At 42.2% G+C, this 7912-nt stretch overlaps 1 protein-coding gene across 2 annotated transcripts in view; it reads right to left on the bottom strand.

Moving 5' to 3' along the window:
- Positions 1-7912, bottom strand: part of GAPVD1 (GTPase activating protein and VPS9 domains 1) — a 110615-nt gene that overhangs the window by 91641 nt on the left and 11062 nt on the right. For both annotated transcript variants that reach the window (XM_011931381.1, XM_011931380.1), the window contains exon 2: positions 6166-6214. The gene's annotated coding sequence lies outside the window, so the exon portion shown is untranslated. The remainder of the gene's footprint in view (positions 1-6165; positions 6215-7912) is intronic.

The raw sequence follows: 7912 nt of genomic DNA on the forward strand, positions 1-7912 counted from the left end.
AAACAACAACAACAACAAAGAAAGACGTCCATCAGACATCATTAAGTGAAAAGAGCAAACTGCAGAACAATATGCATGGTACGATCCCAGAGGCAGTCTAGGAGTTAAACCCTGGAGCAAGAGTACCTGGGCTCAAGTCTCAGGTTCGCCACTCCCTGGCTGTGCAATCTTTGTCTAGTTACTTTACTTCTCTATGACTCAGTTTCTTCATCTGCAAATACATATACCAGAACCTACTTTATAGGGTATGTTCACAGGGTTTTGAAAGTTAAATGAATTAAAATGAATACAGCAGCCAGGTGCAGTGGCTCACACCTATAATCCCAGCACTTTGGGAGGCCAAGGTGGGTGGATTACCTTAGGTTGGGAGTTCGAAACCAGCCTGACCAACATAGAGAAACCCGTTTCTACTGAAAACACAAAATTAGCCAGGCATGGTGGTGCCTGCCTGTAATCCCAGCTACTCAGGAGGCTGAGGCAGGAGAATCACTTGAACCCAAGAGGCAGAGGTTGCGGTGAGCCAAGATTGCACCATTGCACTCCAGCTGGGCAATGACAGCGAAACTCCATCTCAAAAAAAACATTGTATAAAGCACTTAACAATTATATATAATGTTAACTATAATTTGGGGGAAAATAATTCAAATCAAATAGTAAGTGCATGCATATGTGAGAAAGAAAACCCTTCATTTTTTTCCCAGTGTTTTTAGGTTTTTTTAAAAAACAAAGAACAGGCCAGGGATGGTGGCTCACACCTGCAATTCCAACACTTTGGGAGGCTGAGGCAGGCATATCACTTTAGGTCAGGAGTTCAAGACCAGGCTCGCCAACATGGTGAAACCCCGTCTCTACTAAAAATACAAAAATTAGCTGGACATGGTGGCGTGCGCCTGTAATCACAGCTACTTGGGAGGCTGAGGCAGGAGAATCGCTTGAACCCGGGAGGCAGAGGTTGCAGTGAGCCGAGACTGCGCCACTGCACTCCAGCCTGGGCAAGTGCAGGCTCCTGAGCTCAAGTGACGGAGCGTTACTCTGTCTCAAAATAATAATAATAATAATAACAACAATAAATAAAAATAAATATTTATTACTTTAGTAATTAAAAAAAAAAAGAGCTCTCAGCCTTAGTGCCATTTTCTTGGAAACCTCTGCACCATGAGAGCCAAGTGGAGGAAGAAGCGAATGCACAAAAGAAGAAAGATGAGGCAGAGGTCCAAGTAAACCGCTAGCTTGTTGCACCGTGGAGGCAATAGGAGCAGAAACATGGAATTTCAGACGCTGGGGATGCTGGTACAAGTTGTGGGACTGCATGCTACTGTCTAGAGCTTATCTCAATGGATCTAGAACTTCATCACCCTCTGATCACCAATCACCTGAAACCCACCTTGCTCATAACCAAAACTGCCCATGTTGGTCCTCTGCCCTGGACCTGTGACATTCTGGACTATTTCTGTGTTTACTTGTAGCCAAGTATAATACCCATACGATAAATCACCTCTTCAGCAGTCTTAGCTGAAGAATTTTTAAAAAAAAAGAAAAGAAAAGAAAAACAATAAAAATTTGACACCAAGCTCTTCCCTGCTGAAGATCTACTAATGCAATTACTGAAACACTCAAGACAAATTCTGTAAAAGTGAGAAAATTTTCAAATGCCACAAAAAGGGCATAGTACTTAACTTCAAAAGAAGACATAGTTCAACAATAACAAGCTACACACTAATAAGCAGAACTGCAATGGCATTAAAATTATACCCCATTATTTCCCAGAGGAAACAAATAACATAGAAGTATCCAACCAATCTAGAAATAGGTGCCTATCTGGAACTTTCACAATTAGATACACCTCCATTAATTGTATGAGTGTGAAATTAAATACCACCAAATCTAATTTAACAATCTCTAATGACAACTCAGTAAGATATATATAAATCTGGAGATCAAGATAAACCAAGTAACTAAAACAATCTAAAATCCTTAGAACACTGTAAACTTATGAGAGGAAGTTTTCACAACCCCCATGTTTTGAGGAAGCTTTGGTCCCCTGGATGGACTTAGCTGTTTCCATAAATACAGTGGGTATACAAAACAACCGAATGAAGGAGCAGAAAGAGAACTTTGAGCCTCAGCTGCATTTTTGCTGAGCTGTAATACTGGTAAAGCCTGTTTCAAGATTCAAGAGTCCACCCTCAAAATTAAAGAAAGCATGTAAACAGAGGGCTGTCATGTATATTTCATCACATTTACCAGAATGATGTTTCATAAAAATTACACATATTCATTATCAAACTTCAAACAGCATTACTATCATTACTGTGGTTTTACCCAAAAGGAACCTCCTAGTCACCATTATCCATTACATTATCATGGTAATGTTTTCAAATTAAGGAACAGAAACTTATTCATAGAGAGGCCTTAATAATAAGTTACTTTGTCAGAATCCAAGTTGGCCTATCACAACCCGGAATAGTTAGATATTAAAAGGACTTTGTTTTAGAGGAGTCAAAGTTAGATTCCTTGGGTTCCAAAGAAGTTAGTAAAGATGAAATAATTTCTGCATAAAGAATTAATGTATTTTTGGCCGAGCGCAGTGGCTCACACTTGTAATCCCAGCACTTTGGGAGGCCGAGGCGGGTAGGTCACGAGGTCAGGTGTTCAAGAGCAGCCTGGCCAAGATGGTGAAACCCCTTCTCTACTAAAAATACAGAAATTAGCCGGGCACGGTGGCAGGCACCTGTAATCCCAGCTACTCGGGTGGTTGAGGCAGGAGAATCGCTTGAACCCGGGCAGCAGAGATTGAAGTGAGCCAAGATCACGCCACTGCACTTCAGCCTGGGAGACAGAGCGAAACTCCATCACAAAAAAGAATTAATGTAGTTTTTGCAAAGTTTTTCTGGTACAGAAATCTATATTTTTAAACATTTGGCAATTCAGCCTTAAGTGTTAATAACTTTTGGACCTAATGCATTTTTGTAAAGTAGTCAAGATAATGGAAGTAAGTAAATATAAATAACACAAGTAAAACAAAGGAATAGATTAGAATTCCGCATTAGAAAGTGAAAGGAGGGCCAGGTGTGATGGCTCATGCCCGTAATCCCAGCACTGAGGCAGGTGGATCGCTTGAGGTCGGGAGTTCAAGACTAGCATGGCTAACACAGTGAAATAACGTCTCTACTAAAAATACAAAAATTAGCCAGGTGTGGCGGTGGGTGCCTGTAGTCTCAGCTACTCAGGAGGCTGAGGCAGGAGAATCGCTTGAACCTGGGAGGCAGAGGTTGCAGTGAGTCGAGATCGCGTCACTGCACTCCAGCCTGGGCAACAGAGCAAGAGTCCGTCTCAAAAAATAAAAAATAAGTTAATCTAAGTCCGAAAAATATAAGTATTTCATCAAAATTAAGATTGTCTGGCAGGATAATACTACACTCTGATCCTAGGAGAAAGGAAAAAGGCAATTATGCCTTGACTAATTTTTTTGTTTTTTTCCCGTTAGAAGAACCATGTGGGTTTAATCTTTCCAAAGATTCACAGAAAATAAATAACACATAAACTGGTAAGGAAAAAAAAAGAACTAAACTCGTTTGACAACATTCCTTCTACTAGTCTCCAGCGTGGGTGTACTGGCATTATAAGGGAGCAAGACCAAGCAAGCACCTTTTCGGACAGACATCTTAGATTAGCAAGCAGACACAGTATCTGTTTATACACTTACAAGAGTATGTTTAAAGCCTGTATTTTTTAAATGGCTTACAAAAAAGGTATATAAAAACATAATTTTGGCTACACACACACACACACACAGAGTATTAGAACTAAATTTATACTTTTATACTTTTCTTTCAGACACAAGCACTTACCAGGTATCTGCTTCATCTTCAAACTCAAAAAAAAAAAAATTATAGAAACCCCTATGAAGTCTATTAAGTCCTTCACTCAACCATTCTGCTTTTTTTTTTTTTTTGAGATGGAGTTTCACACTTGTTGCCCAGGCTGGAGTGCAATGGAGTGCAATGGCACCATCTCAGCTCATGGCAACCTCCGCCTCCCAGGTTCAAGAGATTCTCCTGCCTCAGCCTCCTGAGTAGCTCGGATTACAGGCATGCACCACTACGCCTGGCTAATTTTGTACTTTTACTAGAGATAGGGTTTCTCCATGTTGGTCAGGCTGGTCTCAAACTCCCGACTTCAGGTGATCCATGCGCCTTGGCCTCCCAAAGTGCAGGGATTACAGGCGCGAGCCACTGCACCCAGCCTCAACCATTCATTTATATATATATTAAATATTAGAAACTGAAGTATCAAGATATTCACCACTTCCTCTGACCACTGTATTACCGAGTTTTAAACTGGGTTTCAGCTTTGAAACAAAAAATAACCACCTTTCTGAAATGCTTTTACAAAATCATAATACATATTGAAATATATTCAGAAAAATTAGAAAATATAGGTAAGCATAAAGAAGGAAAGATTTTTTTGTTTTTGTTTTTTTGAGATGGACTCTCGCTCTGTCACCCAGGCTGTAGTGCAGGGGCACAATCTCGGCTCACTGCAAACTCTGCCTCCCAGGTTCAAGCAATTCTCCTGCCTCAGCCTCCCAAGTAGCTGGGACTACAGGTGTGTGCCACCATGCCCAGCTAATTTTTGTAATTTTAGTAAAGACAGGGTTTCTCCATGTTGGCCAGGCTGGACTCAAACTCCTGACCTCAAGTGATCCACCCGCCTCGGCCTCCCAAAGTGCTAGGATTACAGGCATGAGCCACTGTGCCTGGCCAGCAGTAAAGTTTAACTGACTATAATCTTAGTTACCAGAAATCAAACAGCTAGGTGCCTAAAACTTATTCTAAAATGTGTATACAGTACAAAATTTTTGGTCCTAGTTCCTTTACAAATTAAAACATCTGGCCAGGCATGGTGCCTTGAGCCTAGTCCAGCACTTCCGGAGGCTGAGGCGGGCAGATCACTTAAGATCAGGAGTTTGAGACCAGCCTGGCCAACATGGTGAAACCCCGTCTCTACTAAAAATACAAAACATTAGCCAGATGTGGTGGCGGGCGCCTGTAATCCCAGCTACTCAGGAGGCTGAGGCAGGAGAATCACTTGAACCCAAGAGGCAGAGGTTGCGGTGAGCAGAGATGACGCCACTGTACTCCAGCCTGGGCAACAGAGCAAGACTGTCTCAAAAAAAAAAAAAAAAAAAAAGCCAGGCACGGTGGCTCATGCCTGTAATCCCAGCACTGCAGGAGGCTGAGGCAGGCAGATCACTAGAGGTCAGAAGTTCAAGACCAGTCTAGCCAACATGGTGAAACCTTGTCTCTATTAAAAACACAAAAAATTAGCAGGGCATGGTGGCACCTGTAATCCCAGCTACTTGCGAGGCTGAGGCTCAGTGAGCTGAGATGGCGTCACTGCACTCCATCCAGCCTGGGCGACACAGCGAGACTCCAACTCAAAAAAAAAAAATACTAAAATATCTTGAAAAGGATTACTTAAGGAGTTAAAGTTGAAAATAATTCTATGCAAACACAAGTTTAGGCAGTTCAAGTGTAAAACATACATAACTGAAAATTAACTCCAGAGAAAGAGATGTGTATGACAAAAAAACAGCCTCCAAAAAGTTGAAGGGAAAAAAATACTCAACTAAACATTTGAAAATTATTTTTTCTTTTTTTTATTTTATTTTATTTTATTTTATTTTATTTTATTTTATTTTATTTTTATTATACTTTAAGTTCTAGGGTACATGTGCATAACGTGCAGGTTTGTTACATATGTATACTTGTGCCATGTTGGTGTGATGCACCCATCAACTCGTCAGCACCCATCAACTCATCATTTATATCCGGTATAACTCCCAATGCAATCCCTCCCCCCTCCCTATTTTTTCAAGTACTAGTCTGTCCAAAGCAAATAAGAAGGACAGAGCTGGGCAAAGTAGCACGCTCCTATATTCCCAGCTACTCAGGAGGCTGAGGCAGGAGGATTACCCTGTTCAGGCCAGGAGTTGAGGCTGCAGTGAACTATAATGGCACCACTGCACTCTGACAACACAGTGAGAATATGTCTCAAAAAAAAAAAAAAAGATTCCACTTATATAAAAATTAAAAACCTGGAGCTGTATGCAAACTTAAAAAAATTAATTATTTAAAAAATTATTTTTAAATCGTACTTTACCTTTGAGATTCCTAGAATGTATGCCCAACTCCCTCCAGTACACTTACCCCTAAAGAAAAAAAAAAAAGGAAAAAATAATAAACTGAATGTGTTACCATTGGAATGTACCTACTTTCACTATTAAACTATCTACAAACATTATGAGTGGCTGGGCGCAGTGGCTCATGCCTGTAATCCCAGTAGTTTGGGAGGCCGAGGCAGATGAATTACTTGAATTCAGGAGTTCGAGACCAGTGTGGGCAACATGGCAAAGCCCTACCTCTACAAAAAATACAAAACTTGTATTTAAAATTCGTCTGGTCAAACAAAAATAAAATACAAAATACAAAAATTAGCCAAGCATGGCGTCATGTGCCTGTGGTCCCAGCTACTGGGAAGGCTGAGGCAGGGGAATCTCTTGAGTCAGGGAGATGGAGGCTGCAGTGAGCTGTGATTGCGCCACTGCACTCCACCCTGCATGACAGACCAAGACCTTGTCTCTAAAACAAAAACAAAAATCAATATTAGGGGCAATTATTCCAAATAAACTAATTAAACTGAAGCATACATTTACAGAGCAGCAAGTTTTATATTGTTAGTCACACCAACAAAAGATCAGTACATATTGTCACAATTTCCAGAATGCCATGATCAGGTAGTGTCACCTTGTAAGGTAATAAGAACTATGTGCCATCACTGGAGAGCAGCTCACAAACCCTCAGTGGAGCCAGCTGGGTAAAGTGAGACGTGACAACGCTGTGACGGTGGCTAAGAAAGCACCAAGAGAATAAAGTTCTCGGGGTTTTTTGCTTTTTTTTTCTTTTTTGGAGATTGAGTTTTGCTCTTGTTGCCCAGGCTGGAGTGCAGTGGCGTTGATCTTGGCTCATTGCAACCCTAGGTTCAAGCAATTCTCCTGCCTCAGCCTCCTGAGTAGCTGGAATTACACGCGCGAGCCACCACGCCCAGCTATTTTTTTTTTTTTTTGAGACAGAGTCTTGCTCTGTTGCCCAGGCTGTAGTGCAGTGGCGCAAGGTCAGCTCACTGCAAGCTCCGCCTCCTGGGTTCACGCCATTCTTCTGTCTCAGCCTCCCCAGTAGCTGGGACTACAGGCGCCTGCCACCACGTCCAGCTAATTTTTTGTATTTTTAGTAGAGATGGGGTTTCACAGTGTTAGCCAGGATGGTCTCGATCTACTGACCTCGTGATCCGCCCGCCTCGGCCTCCCAAAGTGTTGGGATTACAGGCGTGAGCCACCGCGCCCAGACAATTTTTTGTATTTTTAGTAGAGACAGGATTTCATCATGTTGGCCAGGCTGGTGTCAAACTCCTGACCTCAGGTGATTCACCCGCCTCAGTCTCCCAAAGTGCAGGGATCACAGGTGTGAGCCACTGCGCCTGGCCGAATGAAGTTTATTTTAAAGTCTAGCAGCTAGGCATAGTGGCTCACACCTGTAATCCCAAAGCTTTGGGAGGCCAAGGTGGGAGGATTGCTTGAGCCCAGGAGTTCGAGACCAGCCTGGGGAACATAGGGAGATCCTGTCTCCCCAGTAATAAAAAAAAAAAAAAAAATGTTTTTTAAGTGGCTGGGTGTGGTAGCTCACCCCTCTAAGCCCAGCACTTTGGGAGGCCAAGGTGGGCAGTTCACCTGAGGTCAGGAGTTCAAGACCAGCCTGATCAACATGGTGAAACCCCATCTCTACTAAAAATACAAAATTAGCTGGGCGTGGTGGCACATGCCTGTAATCCCAGCAACTCGGGAGGCTGAGGC

The sequence above is a fragment of the Colobus angolensis genome, unplaced genomic scaffold (genome assembly GCF_000951035.1).
Source record: "Colobus angolensis palliatus isolate OR3802 unplaced genomic scaffold, Cang.pa_1.0 Scaffold9, whole genome shotgun sequence".
In the NCBI taxonomy this organism is placed as follows: Eukaryota; Metazoa; Chordata; class Mammalia; order Primates; family Cercopithecidae; genus Colobus; species Colobus angolensis.